This window comes from Gigantopelta aegis, chromosome 6 (genome assembly GCF_016097555.1).
Source record: "Gigantopelta aegis isolate Gae_Host chromosome 6, Gae_host_genome, whole genome shotgun sequence".
Classification (NCBI taxonomy): domain Eukaryota; kingdom Metazoa; phylum Mollusca; class Gastropoda; order Neomphalida; family Peltospiridae; genus Gigantopelta; species Gigantopelta aegis.
Window position 1 is genome coordinate 65,939,013 of NC_054704.1, and position 18,714 is coordinate 65,957,726.

General features: G+C 43.4%; 1 protein-coding gene across 3 annotated transcripts in view; it reads right to left on the minus strand.

Moving 5' to 3' along the window:
• Nucleotides 1-10,120, minus strand: part of LOC121373865 — a 44,896-nt gene extending 34,776 nt beyond the window's left edge. Inside the window, exon 1 of one of the 3 annotated variants that reach the window (XM_041500644.1) lies at nt 9,783-10,120. The gene's annotated coding sequence lies outside the window, so the exon portion shown is untranslated. Of the gene's footprint in view, nt 1-2,722; nt 2,788-2,866; nt 3,054-9,782 lie in introns of those variants that run through there. The other 2 variants (XM_041500642.1, XM_041500643.1) reach the window with 2 other exon arrangements.
• Nucleotides 10,121-18,714: the final 8,594 nt, after the last annotated feature.

An 18,714-nucleotide genomic window follows, 5' to 3' on the forward strand; every position in this document is an offset into this window, starting at 1 on the left:
GCGTACATTATCAGAAATATGTTTAACATTTGTATATCGATATAAGGACTGTTGTCTGATATTAGCTGCATCTCACAGTCATTGACATACATGGAAAATAATATTGGCGATAACACTTCTCCTTGAAATAAACCATTTTTGCATATAAAGAAATCAGAAATTACATTATGATATAATGAGCTTATTATAGCAAGCATTTTCCAACTTACGCCTTGTTTAATTAATTTATACCACAAATGTTTTCTATTTACAAAGTCAAATGCTTTTTTGTAGTCAATAAAACAGCAATAAAGCCGTTTGCGTGCATTACACACTGTTTATTAGGGACTGTAGAACGAAAATTGCATCCACAGTGGACAAATGTTTTCTAAAGCCAAATTGGGCGTCAGTGATAATATTATTTTCCATGTCAAAAATACATAATCTTTCATTTAGTATATTGGTGAACAATTTACTTAGGCAGCTAACTAGAGTAATACCTCTATAATTATCTGTGTCGTTGGGATTTCCCTTTTTAAAAACAGGCACTATACATCCAACTGATCAACTATGAGGGAAATGTCCGGATTTAAAAACAGTGTTAAACAATATCAACAAACATGGCATCAAAACATTCATACAATTAATAAAATATTCGTTTAAAAGACCATCATAGCCACATGCTTTGGTTTTCTTTAAGTCATCAGTATAAAGAGTATCGTAATTGGTTAAAAAGTTATCTACTTCACTGTTACTTGTTGGTTCGTTTAAAGCCAGATTAAGAAAATGATTACTAGTATAAAAGTTGTCATTACTGAGTTCTGATTTAACATTATTTTTACGTTTCTCGAACTGTTTGTAAAATGATTTTGGGTTATGTTTCCGCAAATAATTCAGCTTGTTACCTTGTTGAGACGTGTACTGTCGTTTTAGTCTGCGTTCTAAATGTTTGTAAGCATTTTTCGAACTAACAAGTTCTATACGATTTTCTGTTGTTTTATTTCGATTAAACACTTTAATTGCCTTTCTGTACTGAGCGTATCGTTCTTTACATATATCATTAAAGGGACACACCCTAGTTACGGCTAGTTGTTAACCATGACGGCGGTGTTTTTCGCTATTAAACCCATTTTTTCACAAATAAAATTGCACTTTACTTACCGTTTATTATTTAGAATATACATTTCCATTCACCTGAAGTGTTTTTTGGTAATCCTGGTAATCCTGGTGTTTGTAATACCACAAAATGCATTTTTCGTATTTCTGAAAAACGGACGCACGTTTGAGAAAAAACCGTTGAGCAGACAAGGTCTAATCTATTTTTAGACGGGATATTTCTATTTCAATGTCACAGACGTTGGTATACCACGTGACCGTTATCATTTTGGTTCGGTTTGTTTTCTCGTGCACGGTTCGCGCAATCAACATCCGATTTGTTGTTGTTCATTTGTGAGATTTTTCTTCAGAGTTCGTTAACATTTTTAGTAACAATAAAGTTCAGACAAGTAAGTGTCTCAATACAAAACGTTACAAACCCTTAAAACCAATAATTTTGCTAAGTCTTACGATATCTGGAGAGGGGATACAACCAGGACAGAACAGTTGGAACATGTCCAGGAGAGGTGAAAAGAACGCACCCCAAGTCTGTGAAATTTGTCGTGACGTAGGCATTGTTGTGCTTTGAGCGACATCTACCGGTGACATCAGAATACAAACTTTCAAAATTATTTCAAGCAATTGGGACATGGGGATTCCCATGGTATTTATCGATATAAAACCTGCTTTTTCACTCCATTTGATAAAAACGTGATCTAAGTGTGTTACAGGTTTGTAGATTAACCAAATTATAATTTATTTTCGCTGGATGGAACTAGGGTGTGCGGCTTTAAACCAAGATTTATTTTCTACTTTAACATAACGGTGAATTTTTCCTTTTCCACTTAAATTTGTTTTGTAAGTTTTAACAGTACAATGAGGTAAAATAAGATCGTTGAGTTCATGTGTGAATGTATCTACACATGTATTAACAGTTTCCTGGCTATTACAATTAACAGCACATATATTTATCAAGTTATCTATATTTTCAACAAGTTTATCAACAATCTCATCATTGTACTCATCATTCCATTTTATGCTGGTATGTGTCTGTTCATTCGTTATCTCTTTAGCTATGTTATATAACTTTGTGAATGAAACAGAGAAACATACGGGTGCGTGGTCAGAAAAACAATTAAATTTACCATACTCAAACTGCTCTATTGAATTATAACAGGACCCTCAACCGTAGTATCAGGACGTTAACTGTATTATAATTACTGGCATTTAGTGCCACAGTACTGACATTCAGTCTAAAACCACAGATCTGTATTTTATACAGGCATAACTACTCTAATGGAGAATGAAATATGGGCTTAGATATCGTTCGTTCTCTTATCTTTTTTTCCCATCATACTATTTTTTAACGCGCTAACGCTGCGAGGGATTTTAGTCGGCTTCTGCGATAATCAGCATTAGTGCAAACACGAAAAACCAGTCCTAACGAAAACACACGTGTATCATTTTACTTTGAGCTCTGTTAATACAACATAATGCGTTTTGCGAAATGCCCGTAAACGTCATCAGTTCTACCCTTGCCTGTATAAGATGCAGCTAAGCTTAAGTTATAATTTTACATTTATAATCATTTATCTCCAATATATTAAAATTGTCGTCTTCATTTCTAGAGTTTGTTTATCATACTTACAGGTAAGCCAGCGTGCTGTCCTCGCTGCGCAATGTCTGCTAATTTTAAAATGTCCTACTAACTGCCATCACCTTCCTATTTATGCATTAATTATTTGCGTACAAGTAGGCAATATGCATCTTAAAATAGATAGCGCCAGCTTACCTTCGTAGGTTAGTTTTACAAAACATATATATATAGTCGACCAGCTCAAGATGTTAAGAGTGTTAGTCCAGATCATGTAAATAATCCATCACATACACAAACACAATCTGGAGCCTTCCAAAGAATGCATGACTATTCATGCTTCGCTGTGATGAGTTGAGGTATAAACGATACCTGGTGTGTAGCGTCAGCGTTAAGATGACTCGCCATACCTACACCTACCTACGTTTAGTACACGTAACCCGACCCACACATTAGTTACCGAAGCCTTTTCACTGTTTACGTGTAAGATTATGATCCACGTCGTTGTCAGCTTGTCATCCGACACCCAGAGGCATATCACTGTTGATGTCGACGCCTAAGGTTCTTGGTTTTTTTTATTGTTTATGTATGACCGTTTTTCATTATTGTGGCTACATGTCCATCCGTGTCCGTCTATCACGAAGAAGACCGATTACTCTAGGGAGGTTCTCTCGGCAGTTCTGCCGATTCTGCCGTCCAATTACATCTCGGAACAGGGACTGTTTAAGACACCAAAATAGAACCTGATTAACAGTGTTGGTTTATTTATTAGATTAGCTTAGTTCATTGCCATTACAGACCTTGATGGCGCAATCGTTAAACTAATGAGTCTGAATTCCAATTACTGTTCTCTCACTAAGTACTAGTATTCATCTCTGGTTTGGACAAAGAGTCCAGAGAGCTGAGGCGTGGGTCAGTAAGATCGGAGTTACAAAAGAGCTCAGTGGCAAGGTGTGAGGTCTATGTCCACTATATCGGCTTAAAGGTGCTGTATCAAAGTTGCATGATGGCAGTTTCCCGCCAAAATCATTTATTAACCGTTGCTTTGAAATGTAAAAATTGTACCTTGAACTATATGCTCATAAAATTTACAACCAAATAATTGAATTTACAAATAAATAAAACTTTATTGGGATAATTTTTAGTAGATAACTGATGGTATTGGGTGCGTAACGTTATGCCAATCTATTGCCAACAAGATCGGGGCTTGTTTTAGCAATAGATTTGTCCTTGGCGACCCTATACTGTTGACAGTCATCTTGTAGGATTTTTGTGGATTCGTTGTTTTTATATGATTTATTCTTTCATAATAAGACAGGATTCTAGTCAAATTGAATGCGATTCTTGTAACTGTGCTATAGCACCTTTAATTATTCTTTCTCATGATCCATCAATCATGCATTAACCTCAAATATGGAAAAAGAAGTCAGATCGTTAATGTCGTTGATGGTAAATTCTGGATTTGTATCCCAATACCTGCCTCCAACCCTATTTCTCGTTCCAGCCAGTGCTCCACAATTGGTGTAACAAAGGCCGTGGTATGTATTATCCTGTCTGTGGGATGATGCATATAAAAGATCCCTTGCTGCTAATCGAAAAGAATGAAGTGGCGACAGCGGGTTTCCTCTCTCAATACCTGTGTAGTCCTTAACCATATGAACGACGCCATATAACCGTAAATAAAATGTGTTGAGTGCGTCGTTAAATAAAACATTTCCTTCCTTCTTAACATCCCAGATAGATTACCGGCCTCAGTGGTGTCGAGGTTAAGCCATCGGACATAAGGCTGGTAGGTACAGGGTTCGCAGCCCGGTACCGGCTCCCACCCAGAGCGAGTTTTAATGACTCATTGGGTAGGTGTAAGACCACTACACCCTCTTTTGTCTCATTAACAGCTAACAACTAACCCACTGTCCTGGACAGACAGCCTAGATAGCTGATGTGTGTGCCCGAGACAGCGTGTTTGAACCTTAATTGGATATAAGCACGAAAATAAGTTGAAATGAAATCCCATAATAGCTGACGGTGCCAGTAAATTTGGGGTTCACCATAGCTCAGGTATATGGCGGTAATGTCTGGGTCCATACCCTTAAATCAGTTTCAAACCAGAGTGAGGACATATTTCAGTGGAACTGGCCTCTGTGGCGTCGTGGTTAGGCCATCGGTCTACAGGCTGGTAGGTACTGGGTTTGGATCCCAGTCAAGGCATGGTATTTTTAATCCAAATACCGACTCCAAACCCTGAGTGAGTGCTCCGCAAGGCTCAATGGGTAGGTGTAAACCACTTGCACCGACCAGTGATCCATAACTGGTTCAACAAAGGACATGGTGTGTGCTACCCTGCCTGTGGGAAGCGCAACTAAAAGATATCTTGCTGCCTATCGTAAAGGAGTAGTCTATGTGGCGACAGCGGGTTTCCTCTAAAAAAAACAGTGTCAGAATGACCATATGTTTGACGTTCAATAGCCGATGATAAGATAAAAAAATCAATGTGCTCTAGTGGCGTCGTTAAATAAAACAAACGTTACTCTTTTTTTATTTCAGTGGAAAGGCTACTACTACTAAACTATATTCTGGACAACCAGTCCAAATAGCTGGATAATTGTATACAAGAACAAAAATACGTTCGAATACAATTGTGAAGATTCTGTTCAATACTTTGAGTATTGCACACCATCATTTGATCGTAAGACATATAATAGAAATCAATTACCCCTGTTGTTTGATTTGGTTTACACAGAACCTGTACAGTTCGGATGGTCAATATTGTATGTACTATATTTAAAGCAAGCCAGTTAAGCTGCAAAACAACAATGATTAATAGCAGCGTAGAAGTCACATTTCGTCAGACGTGTTTCGGTATAACAGTAGCTATTTATCTTTAAGACATATGAGAACCCCAAGCTCTATATTGCCACTTATGTATGTAAATCCATTACATAACAGCACACTGCTCGAGTTACATACATTGTGACTTTAAATAAATTCAGTACCTATTCGTCACTACGTCAATTACACATTTTGTGAATGTAAATAAATGCATTACACATTTTGTGACTGTAAATAAATTCAGTACCTAGTTGTCACAACGTCAATTATACACTTTGTGACTGTAAATAAATTCATTACACACTTTGTGGCTTTAAATAAATTCAGTACCAAGTCGTCACTACGTCAGTTACACACTTGGTAACTGTACATAAATTCAGGACCTAGTCGTCACTACGTCAATTACATATTTTGTGACTGTAAATATATTTATTACATATTTTGTGACTGTAAATATATTTATTACACGTTTTTTGACTGTAAGTAAATCCAGTACCTAGTCGTCATCACGTCAATTACAGACTTTGTGACTGTAAATAAATTTATTACACACTTTGAGGCTGTAAATAAATTCAGTACCAAGTCGTCACTACGTCAATTACACACTCCGTGGGTGTAAATAAATTCAGTACCTAGTCGTCACTACGTCAATTACACATTTTGTGACTGTAAATAAATTTAGTACCTACTCGTCAATACGTCAATTACACACTTTGTGGTTGTAAATAAATTCAGTACTTAGTCGTCACTACGTCAATTACACACTTTGTGATTGTAACTAAATTCAGTACCAAGTCGTCACTACGTCAATTACACACTTTGTGGGTGTAAATAAATTCAGTACCTAGTTGTCACGTCAATTATACACTTTGTGACTGTAAATAAATTCAGTACTTAGTCGCCACTATGTCAATTACACACTTTGTGATTAAATAAATTCAGTACCTAGTTGTCACTACGTCGATTTCACACTTTGTGACTGTAAATAAAATCAGTATCTAATTTTACGCTGTATGAGTTACATGGATTGTGATTCTGAGTAAATTCAGTACGTTTTAAATATTGAACACTTTTACTGACTAATACAGTCTACCACTTTTGAAAAATCAAGAAAAGTATTAATTACAGATTTAGTCAAAAGAGCGAGGGTGAGTCATTTTCAAAGTTACGAATATTAATTATTACTATTAATAATTTATTAATACTGTAAGTTTTAAAGTTTGTCTTTTTTTTCAAAAACACTGCCCCCCTCCCCCTACACACATACACACACCCGCCCCCATCTGTTTTAATTACAGGGAAGATGGAGCTCAGGAGGGATAAGTCCCCTACAATTGCTAGCCTGGGCTGAGTTTAACTAGACCCAGCAGACTGGTTTATGCGCTTCACGATAAACCAAATGGACACGTCGGGAACCAATCAAATAGTTTGCGATCGTTAACGAAACGCTAGCTGGCTGAACTTGGGGGCTGGTAGACATAGTTCCTATTAAAAAACTAAATAGGTGTGCTAATAGCATGTTGCACGGATTCTCCTACATAAAGCTGGTTTATTTGACATGGATCCAGCACTAAAACACCGTGTCTATGTCTCCTCTCTGACAACTAAAACACAAGAGGAGTGGAATGTGTTTTGTAAGACACACCTTAGCGAGTGTTTTTATGTTTGCTTTATGGTGCATGCATAATGATTAACACTACAACATGTACACGCGCACTCTTCACGACTCAGTGGATTTCTTTTTTTTTTTTTTTTTTTTTTTTTTTTTTTTTTTTTTTTACAAGATATAAACTTTTAATTCTGTCATCCAGGTAAGGAATGCATTGATGTTGTCGACAGTTAAATAAAACGCGCACTTTTACTGTCATCATATTAAATCAGCTGAAGCCATTTAAATGTACGTAAAGAGACGTGTTATTAAATCAAATTTAAATAAAATTCATCCATCTCTATGTTTTTATTATTTAACTATTTTCATGCTTTTAGTTATAGCCGATGCCGTAGCCCAGTGGTAAAGTGCCCGCCTGATGCGCGGTCTGTCTAGGATCGATCCCTGTCGGTGGACCCACTGGGCTATTTCTCGGACCAGTCAGTGCACCACAACTGGTATATCAAAGGCCGTGGTATGTGCCATCCTGTCTGTGGGATGGTGCATGTAAAAGATCCCTTGCTATTAATGGACAAATGTAGTGGGTTTCCTCTCTAAGACTATATGTAAAAAAATACCAAATGTTTGACATCCAATAGCCGATGCTTAACAAATCCATGTGATCTAGTGGTGTTGTTAAACAAAAGAAACTTTGTATAGCCGATGCCGTCAAGTAGTTTAAAGTCATAGGTGTCCACCAATTTAAGAACTGGGTGTTCTCTTCATATGCATGGTTTTCAATTCACAAAAGTAACAACAAAGTACTTCAAAAATATTTAAGGACCTCGACCCAACATCGCTCCAAGTGGGGGGGGGGGGGGGTGGGGGGCAACTGCCCCTCTAGTGCTGGAGCAAAACCTCAAATTCGGCCAAAAATAATACAGATATTCTGGCAAAATGTGCTAATCTAAGACCGTTTTTATCATGTATTTTCATCATTCTGTCCTCAAAATTAGTTGTAATCCATGTAAAAAAAAAAAAAACTGCGAAGCGGTGCGTTTGCAACACTATATAGCTGTTTGGTAGTAATGCAAAATGAATAAATGTTGTTATGCAGATTCGGGCATGTTTTGTTTAATTCGGGCAAAAGCCAACCTAATGGGAGCCCGTACGACTATGTGTAAAGGAAATAACAAGTGCAAAAACTGGGAGTATTCAAAAATGGCCTGGTGTATTTGCGTGGATTCGCAGACCTTCCTCTTTCGTTTAATCGTGTCATTATTTTGGTTTGGTTTCATTTGGAACTCATTTTTTATTTTGCAACACGTCGGCGATATGTCGCATCTATTTTCTGCTGCCGCCATAGCAATTACAGCATTTTTAGTGTACATGTATTAAAAACAATTGCCACCAGTATCCCCCCTCCCAACAAGTGTAATTTTTGTGTAATCCGTTGTATTCGGCGGTGGTGTTTTTTTTTGGGGGGGGGGGGGGGGGTTGGTTATTGTTGTTGTTTTGGGGTTGTTGGGTTTTTTTTTTTTTTTGTTGTTTTTTTGTTGTTTTTTTTTTTTTTTTTTTTTTGGGGGGGGGTACATTACCTAGTATTTTTCTATATCGAGGTGCATACATACGGTAGTTAATTATCATTGACTGTCTGATGTGACGTATATAATCGGATAATACCACGTAGTTCATTTGTACGTTTATATGATCCACAAAGTAATCGTACGTTATCGTAAACAAATGAATTTGGGTAACAATGATTTCAGTCACAACATTCACAAATTAAACGTAGGCCTATTTTATCTAATTACATGTTATATAGTATGCTTTTGCTAAATAAATAAATAAATAATACGCTACCGTTACTTTTGCTAAATAAATAAATATGTAACAGCATACCTTTGTTAAATAAACTAAACTAAACTAAACTAAACTAAAAAAAACTAACAAAAATAAATTAAAGAAACAGAAAGACACATATGACAGTATTTGACAAATGTTTGAGAAAGTCACTAGCCCACACAGAAGCTTTGACTAATGCCCTATGTATTATAGTAATACAGCTGATAATTTCCAACTAGCCCAGACCAAATATTCACTGGCCGGGGCCGAAAGCTAGTGGATTTTCAAACCCCTGCGTACTTCCTGTACTACCCTCCCGATGTACTGAACCCTCAAGGATCAAGGGTTTATACAAATAAAACAAATTTGCAAGACGAATTGTGCTCTTTAATACTTGACAAAGGAACAATGCACAATTTACTCCTCAAAACATATCCCTTTCATAGAAAAACCCTGTCGAGAATTATATTTAATGTTAACAGTTAAACCATCTGACTGGATTTTTATTTGAGTTTTACAATCGTAACACCTGTTGCGTTTATGTCCAAATTGGGCGCAAGAAAATATGGATGGGTGACCAACTGAATCTCAGACTATTGAAAAGCGATGAAAAACGAGCAGAACCCGTAACTAATCGGCCATCTTGAGAACTAATAATACTTGAAAACAGATTCCATAATCATTTCTATTCCTAGAAACGATGCTGATATTCGTAAATTTATAAATTAAAATTATTAAAATTATCTTAGTTATAATACTACATGCATATACAAATGCGTTTCAATAACAAGCAAAATACCATGAATTAAAGTTGCAGAAGAAAAAAAGTGTTAACAAAATAAAGAGACCTACCTACACGTTTGCATCTCCAGTTAGACCTGTTATCGCTGAAAGAATGTCAACTGATCGGGAAAGCCGGCCAAGTGTGTATTTAACCATAACGTATAGACAGGTCCTCGGAGGCAGTAAACTGTGTCATATTCAGCGCAGTAAATCTCCACTATACGACCGTACACGACCATTATAGTGTTGGAGCACATACCATGCTGCTGCCGGGATCTTAAGGTCGCCAGTTTCCGTTGCCCCACGCTGTGTCTCGCCCTTCTACAATTGTGTATTGACTCTACACGTCATACGAAGTTTGTCATCCATGATAAATATTATTATTATTATTATTATTATCTTAAAAGTCTTGTTCATTATTCGTTTACTTCAGCTATTGCAAAACAACTATCTGTCGCGTATCGCATGACTTATCCCTACTTGAGTTATACCGCTGTGGGGTTTTTTGTGTGTGTTTTTTTATGTGTGTAAGGTCTACTTTTACTGCATAAATGCGTGGGTCTTCTACTTCATTTGGCATCTGTGACATAACAGCAGATCTTGTAGAGTATTAAGACACACGGGCCAACTAAAGGTCGTGCAATCCAATTATATTTACGCGACCGTTTTATACCACATACATAAATAATGGAGGTATGAATGGATCAGCAACAGACCATCGATTGAGCGTCATCAGTAATCGTTGTTTCAAGTGTTCTCGGTAGAATGAACAGCTCCTGTTCAATCAAGCATGCATATCTGTTTTCTTGCTGCCTAGAGCGACCAAGTTAGTATACTATATTTAAGAAACTGACGAGGTCGGAATTCCTGGTCATGAACTTGGCTTGTACGTACATAAACCTGTAGAGAGAGAGCGTACAGGACATCTCAATCCGCTGTTCGGTGATCAGTGGCGGTGGGGTGGGGACACATAAATGTGATGCTCAGTCCAAGAGGCATTGTTCTAACATATTGATTTCTCTCTGGTGTGTGGTAACGGTTCTCCGTATGGACATTCTTATATTTAGGGGTGTGTATAGAAAAGAGTTTATATCCCGTGTCCATAAAAAGACACGTCTGAATCTACAGAGGGTAAGTCTTGGACAAGTCGTGCCCAGTGCTGACATGCCCGAACCTCAGTTTGATATGGACATATTTAAGAGCATCTATTAATTCTACAGAGTATAATTCTATGCATGTTAATTCGTGAAGACCCATGTTCGTCATTACGATTCGGATCATCGTTCTTAATTTCATTATTTGTTTCATTGGTGTCGACAGGCTTCCAATGAAGCATGTTCTGAATAGTACTGTAATTGTAAAATTCGGTGATAGTCTTTACCGTACATGATACTGTATTTTAACCAAGTATTTAGATACCTTTTGAGGTGACCTTATTTAGGCACGGATAAAAGGAAACGACGAGACATTTTGTGTTATTTTGGGTCTAACATGGTTATTACGATACTTGGTCGAGAGAGAAAGAAGAAACTCGTTGCCACCACAAGCTACTTCGCTCTAAAAACAACAATCAGTTTTTATATGCATAATGCACACCACCCAGATCGATGTATCAGTCGTGTGGTATTGTTTGGGACGGAAAAAGTTAACTAGAGCACGTTGATTTATTAATCATTGGCTATTGGATGACAAACATCTGGTATTTTCAACATACAGTCTTAGAGGAAAAACCCGCTACATTTTTCCATTAATAGCAAGGGATATTTTATATCCACCATCTCACAAGCAGGATAGTATGCACCATGACCTTTGATATACCAGTTGTGGTGCACTGACTGGAACTAGAACTGGCCTAATGGACTCACCGACGGGGATCGATCCCAAATCGACCACGCATCAGGTGAGTACTTTATTGAGTTTATCGAGGGAAATCTATCCTGCGACCCATCGCACATCAGTTGAGCGGGGGCGAGACGTAGCCCTGTGATCGCACGTCAGACTAACAAGGGCGAGACGTAGCCCTGTGATCGCACGTCAGTTGAGTGGTGGCCAGACGTAGCCCTGTTGTCGCACGTCAGACTAACAAGGGCGAGACGTAGCCCTGTGGTCCCACGTCAGACTAACAAGGGCGAAACGTAGCCCTGTGATCGCACATCAGTTGAGAGGGGGCGAGACGTAGCCCTGTGGTCGCACGTCAGACTAACAAGGGCGAGACGTAGCCCTGTGATCGCACGTCAGTTGAGTGGTGGCCAGACGTAGCCCTGTGGTCGCACGTCAGACTAACAAGGGCGAGACGTAGCCCTGTGATCGCACGTCAGACTAACAAGGGCGAGACGTAGCCCTGTGATCGCACGTCAGACTAACAAGGGCGAGACGTACTCCTGTGGTCGCACGTCAGACTAACAAGGACGAGACGTAGCCCTGTGATCGAACGTCAGACTAACAAGGGCGAGACGTAGCCCTGTGATCGCACGTCAGTTGAGCGGTGGCGAGACGTAGCCCTGCGATCGCACGTCAGGCGAGTGGGGGCGAGACGCTGCCCTGTGATCGCACGTCAATTGAGCGGGGGCGAGAGGTAACCCTGTGATCGCACGTCAGTTGAGCGGAGGCGAGACGTAACCCTGTGATCGCATGTCAGTTGAGAGGGGGCGAGACGTAGCCCTGTGATCGCGCATCAGTTGAGCGGGGGCGAGACATAGCCCTGTGGTCGCATGTCAGATTAACAAGAGCGAAACGTAGCCCTGTGATCGCACATCAGTTGAGTGGGGGCGAGACGTAGCCCTATGGTCGTACGTCAGACTAAAAAGGGCGAGACGTAGCCCTGTGGTCGCACGTCAGACTAACAAGGGCGGACGTAGCCCTGTGATCGCACGTCAGACAAACAAGGGCGAGACGTCGCCCTGTGATCGCACGTCAGACTAACAAGGGCGGACCGTAGCCCTGTGATCGCACGTCAGACAAACAAGGGCGAGACGTAGCCCTGTGGTCGCACGTCAGACTAACAAGGGCGAGACGTAGCCCTGTGATCGCACGTCAGGCGAGTGGGAGCGAGACGTAGCCCTGTGATCGCGCATCAGTTGAGCGGGGGCGAGACGTAACCCTGTGATCGCATGTCAGTTGAGCGGGGGCGAGACGTAGCCCTGTGGTCGCACGTCAGACTAACAAGGGCGAGACGTAGCCCTGTGGTCGCACATCAGTTCAGTGGGGGCGAGACGTAGCCCTGTGATCGCACGTCAGTTGAGCGGGGGCGAGACGTAGCCCTGTGGTCGCACGTCAGACTAACAAGGGCGAGACGTAGCCCTGTGGTCGCACATCAGTCGAGTGGGGGCGAGACGTAGCCCTGTGGTCGCACGTCAGGCTAAGCGGGGGCGAGACGCTGTCCTGTGATCGCATGTCAGTTGAGCGGGGGCGAGACGTAACCCTGTGATCGCACGTCAGGCGAGTGGGGGCGAGACGTAGCCCTGTGATCGCACATCAGTTGAGCGGGGGCGAGACGTAGCCCTGTGATCGCACGTCAGTTGAGCGGCGGCGCGTAGCCCTGTGGTCGCACGTCAGTAGCCCTGTGGTCGCACGTCAGATTAGCGGGGGCGAGACGTAGCCCTGTGATCGCATGTCAGCAACAAGGGTGAGACGTAGCCCTCGCACGTCAGGCGAGTGGGGGCCAGACGCAGCCCTGTGATCGGGTCAGCGAGACGTAGCCCTGTGCACGTCGCGCACGTCAGACTATTAAGAGCGAAACGGCCCTGTGATCGAGACGTAGCCCTGTGGTCACGTCAGTTGAGCGGGGGCGACACGTAACCCTGTGAGATGTGATCGCACAAGTAGCCCTGTGATCGCGAGACGTAGTCCCTGTGATCGCACATCAGTTGAGTGGGGGCGAGACGTAGCCCTGTGGTCGCACGTCAGACTAACAAGGGCGAGACGTAGCCCTGTGGTCGCACGTCAGACTAACAAGGGCGAGACGTTGCCCTGTGAGACTAACAAGGGCGAGACGTAGCCCTGTGATCGCACGTCAGTTGAGTGGTGGCGAGACGTAACGCACGCCAGACTTCAGGGCGAGACGTAGCCCTGTGATCGCACGTCAGACTAACAAGGGCGAGACGTAGCCCTGTGATCGCACGTCAGACTAACAAGGGCGAGACGTAGCCCTGTGATCGCACGTCAGTTGAGTGGGGGCGAGACGTAGCCCTGTGGTCGCACGTCAGACTAACAAGGGCGAGACGTAGCCCTGTGGTCGCACGTCAGACTAACAAGGGCGAGACGTAGCCCTGTGATCGCACGTCAGACTAACAAGGGCGAGACGTAGCCCTGTTATCGCACGTGATCGCACACGTCAGACTAACAAGGGCGAGACGTAGCCCTGTGGTCGCACGTCAGATGTCAGTTGAGCGGGGGCGAGACGTAGCCCTGTGATCGCACGTCAGGCGAGTGGGGGTGAGACGTAGCCCTGTGATCGCACGTCAGAGACATAGAGTCAGGGGGCGAGACGTAGCCCTGTGGTCGCACGTCAGACTAGCACGGGGGCGAGACGTAGCCCTGTGATCGCACGTCAGACGTTGACCGCTCGTTAGACTAACAAGGCGAGACGTAGCCCTGTGATCGCACGTCAGACTCAGGGCGAGACGTTGATCGCACGGACTAACAAGGGCGAGACGTAGCCCTGTGATCGCACGTCAGTTGAGTGGTGGCCAGGGGTTGCGAGACGTAGCCCTGTGATCGCAACAAGGGCGAAACGTCAGTTGAGTCAGGGGCGAGACGTAGCCCTGTGATGGCACGCAGTTGAGTGGTGGCCTAGCCCTGTGGTCGCATGTCAGGGCGAGACGTTGTGATCGCACATCAGAGGGCGAGACGTAGCCCTGTGATCCCTGTGATCGCACATCAGTTGAGAACGGGGGGCGAGACGTAGCCCTGTGATCGCACGTCAGACTAACAAGGGCGAGACGTAGCCCTGTGGTCGCACGTCAGACTAACAAGTCAGCGAGACGTAGCCCTGTGATCGCACGTTGAGCAGACTAGCAGGGCGAGCGAACGTAGCCCTGTGATCGCACATCAGTTGAGTGGGGGCGAGACGTAGCCCTGTGGTCGCACGTCAGACTAGACGTACCCCTGTGGCACGTCGAGACGTAGCCCTGTGGTCGCACGTCAGACTAATAAGGGCGAAACGTAGCCCTGTGATCGCACGTCAGTTGAGCGGGGCCGAGACGTAGCCCTGTGGTCGCACGTCAGACTAACAAGAGCGAAACGTAGCCCTGTGATCGCACGTCAGTTGAGACAAGGGCGAGACGTTGCCCTGTGATCGCACGTCAGTTGAGCAGACGTAACGCATGTCAGGACCGGGGCGAGACGTAGCCCTGTGATCGCACGTCAGTTGAGCAGGGGCGAGACATAGCCCTGTGGTCGCACGTCAGACTAACAAGGGCGAGACGTAGCCCTGTGATCGCACGTCAGTCAGACTAACAGCGGACGTAGGTGGTCGCATGTCGAGACGTAGCCCTGTGATCGCACACACTGAGTGGGGGCAGTTGAGCGGGGGCGAGACGTAACCCTGTGATCGCACGTCAGTTGAGCGGGGGCGAGACGTAACCCTGTGATCGCATGTCAGTTGAGCGGGGGCGAGACGTAGCCCTGTGATCGCGCATCAGTTGAGCGGGGGCGAGACATAGCCCTGTGGTCGCATGTCAGATTAACAAGAGCGAAACGTAGCCCTGTGATCGCACATCAGTTGAGTGGGGGCGAGACGTAGCCCTGTGGTCGCACGTCAGACTAACAAGGGCGAGACGTAGCCCTGTGATCGCACGTCAGTTGAGCGGGGGCGAGACGTAGCCCTGTGGTCGCACGTCAGACTAATAAGAGCGAAACGTAGCCCTGTGATCGCACGTCAGTTGAGCGGGGGCGAGACGTAGCCCTGTGGTCGCACGTCAGACTAACAAGGGCGAGACGTAGCCCTGTGATCGCACGTCAGACTAACAAGGGCGAGACGTAGCCCTGTGATCGCACGTCAGACTAACAAGGGCGAGACGTAGCCCTGTGATCGCACGTCAGTTGAGCGGGGGCGAGACGTAGCCCTGTGATCGCACGTCAGTTGAGCGGGGGCGAGACGTAGCCCTGTGATCGCGCATCAGGGCGAGACGTAGCCCTGTGGTCGCACGTCAGATTAACAAGAGCGAAACGTAGCCCTGTGATCGCACATCAGTTGAGTGGGGGCGAGACGTAGCCCTGTGGTCGCACGTCAGACTAACAAGGGCGAGACGTAGCCCTGTGGTCGCACGTCAGTCTAACAAGGGCGAGTAGCCCTGTGATCGTACGTCAGACTAACAAGGGCGAGACGTAGCCCTGTGATCGCACGTCAGACTAACAAGGGCGAGACGTAGCCCTGTGATCGCACGTCAGACTAACAAGGGCGAGACGTAGCCCTGTGATCGCACGTCAGACTAACAAGGGCGAGACGTAGCCCTGTGATCGCACGTCAGTTGAGTGGGGGCGAGACGTAGCCCTGTGGTCGCACGTCAGACTAACAAGGGCGAGACGTAGCCCTGTGGTCGCACGTCAGACTAACGAGACGTAGCCCTGATCGTACGTTAGACTACGAGACGTAGCCCTTTGATCGCATGTCAGACCCCCTGTGATCGCACGTCATTGAGCGGTGGCGAGACGTAGCCCTGTGGTCGCACGTCAGACTAACAAGGGCGAGACGTAGCCCTGTGGTCGCACGTCAGACTAACAAGGGCGAGACGTAGCCCTGTGATCGCACATCAGTTGAGTGGGGGCGAGACGTAGCCCTGTGGTCGCACGTCAGACTAACAAGGGCGAGACGTAGCCCTGTGATCGCACGTCAGACTAACAAGGGCGAGACGTAGCCCTGTGATCGCACGTCAGGCGAGTGGGGGCCAGACGCAGCCCTGTGATCGCACGTCAGTTGAGCGGGGGCGAGACGTAGCCCTATGATCGCACGTCAGTTGAGCGGGGGCGAGACGTAGCCCTGTGGTCGCACGTCAGACTAATAAGAGCGAAACGTAGCCCTGTGATCGCACGTCAGTTGAGCGGGGGCGAGACGTAACCCTGTGATCGCACGTCAGGCGAGTGTGGGCGAGACGTAACCCTGTGATCGCACGTCAGACGAGCGGGGGGCGAGACGTAGCCCTGTGGTGAAGCGCTTGTCTGATGTGCGATCAGTCTAAGGTTATTTCTCGATTTGCTGCTAACTGAAAGAGTAGCCCATTGAGTTGTGACAACGGGTTTCCTCACTCATCTTTGTAACCATGTGTCCGGCGCCATATACTCGTAATTAAAATCAGTTTCGTGCGTGTTTAAATAAAGATTTCTTCATCCCTTCCTTAGCCGAGCTCTTAACTGTTGAGCTACATTCCATTCTAAGCTCGGACAGACGGATGCATGCTTATCTTTACAAGGATTTTACTATAGTGTAGTTATAAGAAATATATCTGCAGTTGTCATTGTTGTTTTCATGTTACTATTAAGAGTTTGTATGAACGGGGAGGGGGGTCCTGTTATTTAACGTTTACTGTTTAATGGATTCATAGCCAACAAAACATCATTGAAAATATTCTTCTATTATTTAATTTTATCGCCTTTTGAAAGTTAAAGTTTGTTTTGTTAAACGACACCACTAGACCACAATGATTTATTAATCATCGGCTATTGAATGTCAAACATTTGGTAGACATATAGTCTTAGTGACGAAACCCGCTAGGTTTTTTTATTATTATTAGTAAGGGATTTTTTATATGCACCATTCCACAGACAGGATAGCACATACCACAAGTTTTTATATACCAGTCATGGTGCACAGACTGGAACGAGAAATAGCACAATGTAGTCCACCGACGGGGATCGATCCCAGACCGACCGCACATCAGACGAGCGCTCTACCACTGAGCTACGTCCCATCCTACGCCTTTTCATGTTAAAAAAAAAGACTTGTCACTTCCATCCCATCCCAAAACACCCTGACGTATATGTAAAATGTAAATTATGTGTGTAGTAATTTCTCAATATACTTCAATGTTAGCGACGTTTTGTTTACCTTTTTGTCTTCACTTGATGTTTTATTTTTCAGTGAAATACTCGAATAAAACAATAAATGTTTTAATTTATCTGGTATGCGAAGAAACAGACCGATATATATGCACATATTGGAACACTGCGTAGTTTTGGTATGTTAAAAAAAAAAGACTTGTCACTTCCATCCCATCCCAAAACACCCTGACGTACGTATATATAAAATGTAAATTGTGTGTGTAGTAATTTCTCAATATACTTCAATGTTAGCGACGTTTTGTTTACCTTTTTTCTTCACTTGATGTTTTATTTTTCAGTGAAATACTCGAATAAAACAATAAATGTTTTAATTTATCTGGTATGCGAAGAAACAGACCGATATATATGCACATATTGGAACATTGCGTAGTTTTTGGTATGTCTTTATAGAGTTGAGCTGGCTGACATATAAGCAAGACAAATATAGATAGTTACATTACACTAGACAAGTATACCAAGTAGCTAGATAACAAAGTGTTTGCATTGTGTTCAAGATGAGACCAATGGATCGTCAATGAATTATTCAAAAACTTAAGTCAATAACGCAACGACCTGCATAAATCTCAGATCTTCAATTAACTGACGGTGATATATTTGACGCTGTACTCTGGCATGTGATTAGATGTTTTGGTTACTCCCGTACCCAACATAAAGATACGCGGATACAGAGAAGACGAAATACTGAAGAATGCTGGGGGAAGCATAATACACGTGATAAAGTTAAAGTGTGTTTTGTTTAACGACATCATTAGAGTACATTGATTTATTAACTATCGGCTATTTCATGTCAAACATTTGGTAATTTCGATATAAAAATACCTTGGGGAAAGAGCATATGAAGATCAATGTCATCTAAAGTTAAAGTTTATTTTGTTTAACGACATCACTAGAGCACATTGATTTATTAATTATCGGCTATTTCATGTCAAACATTTGGTAATTT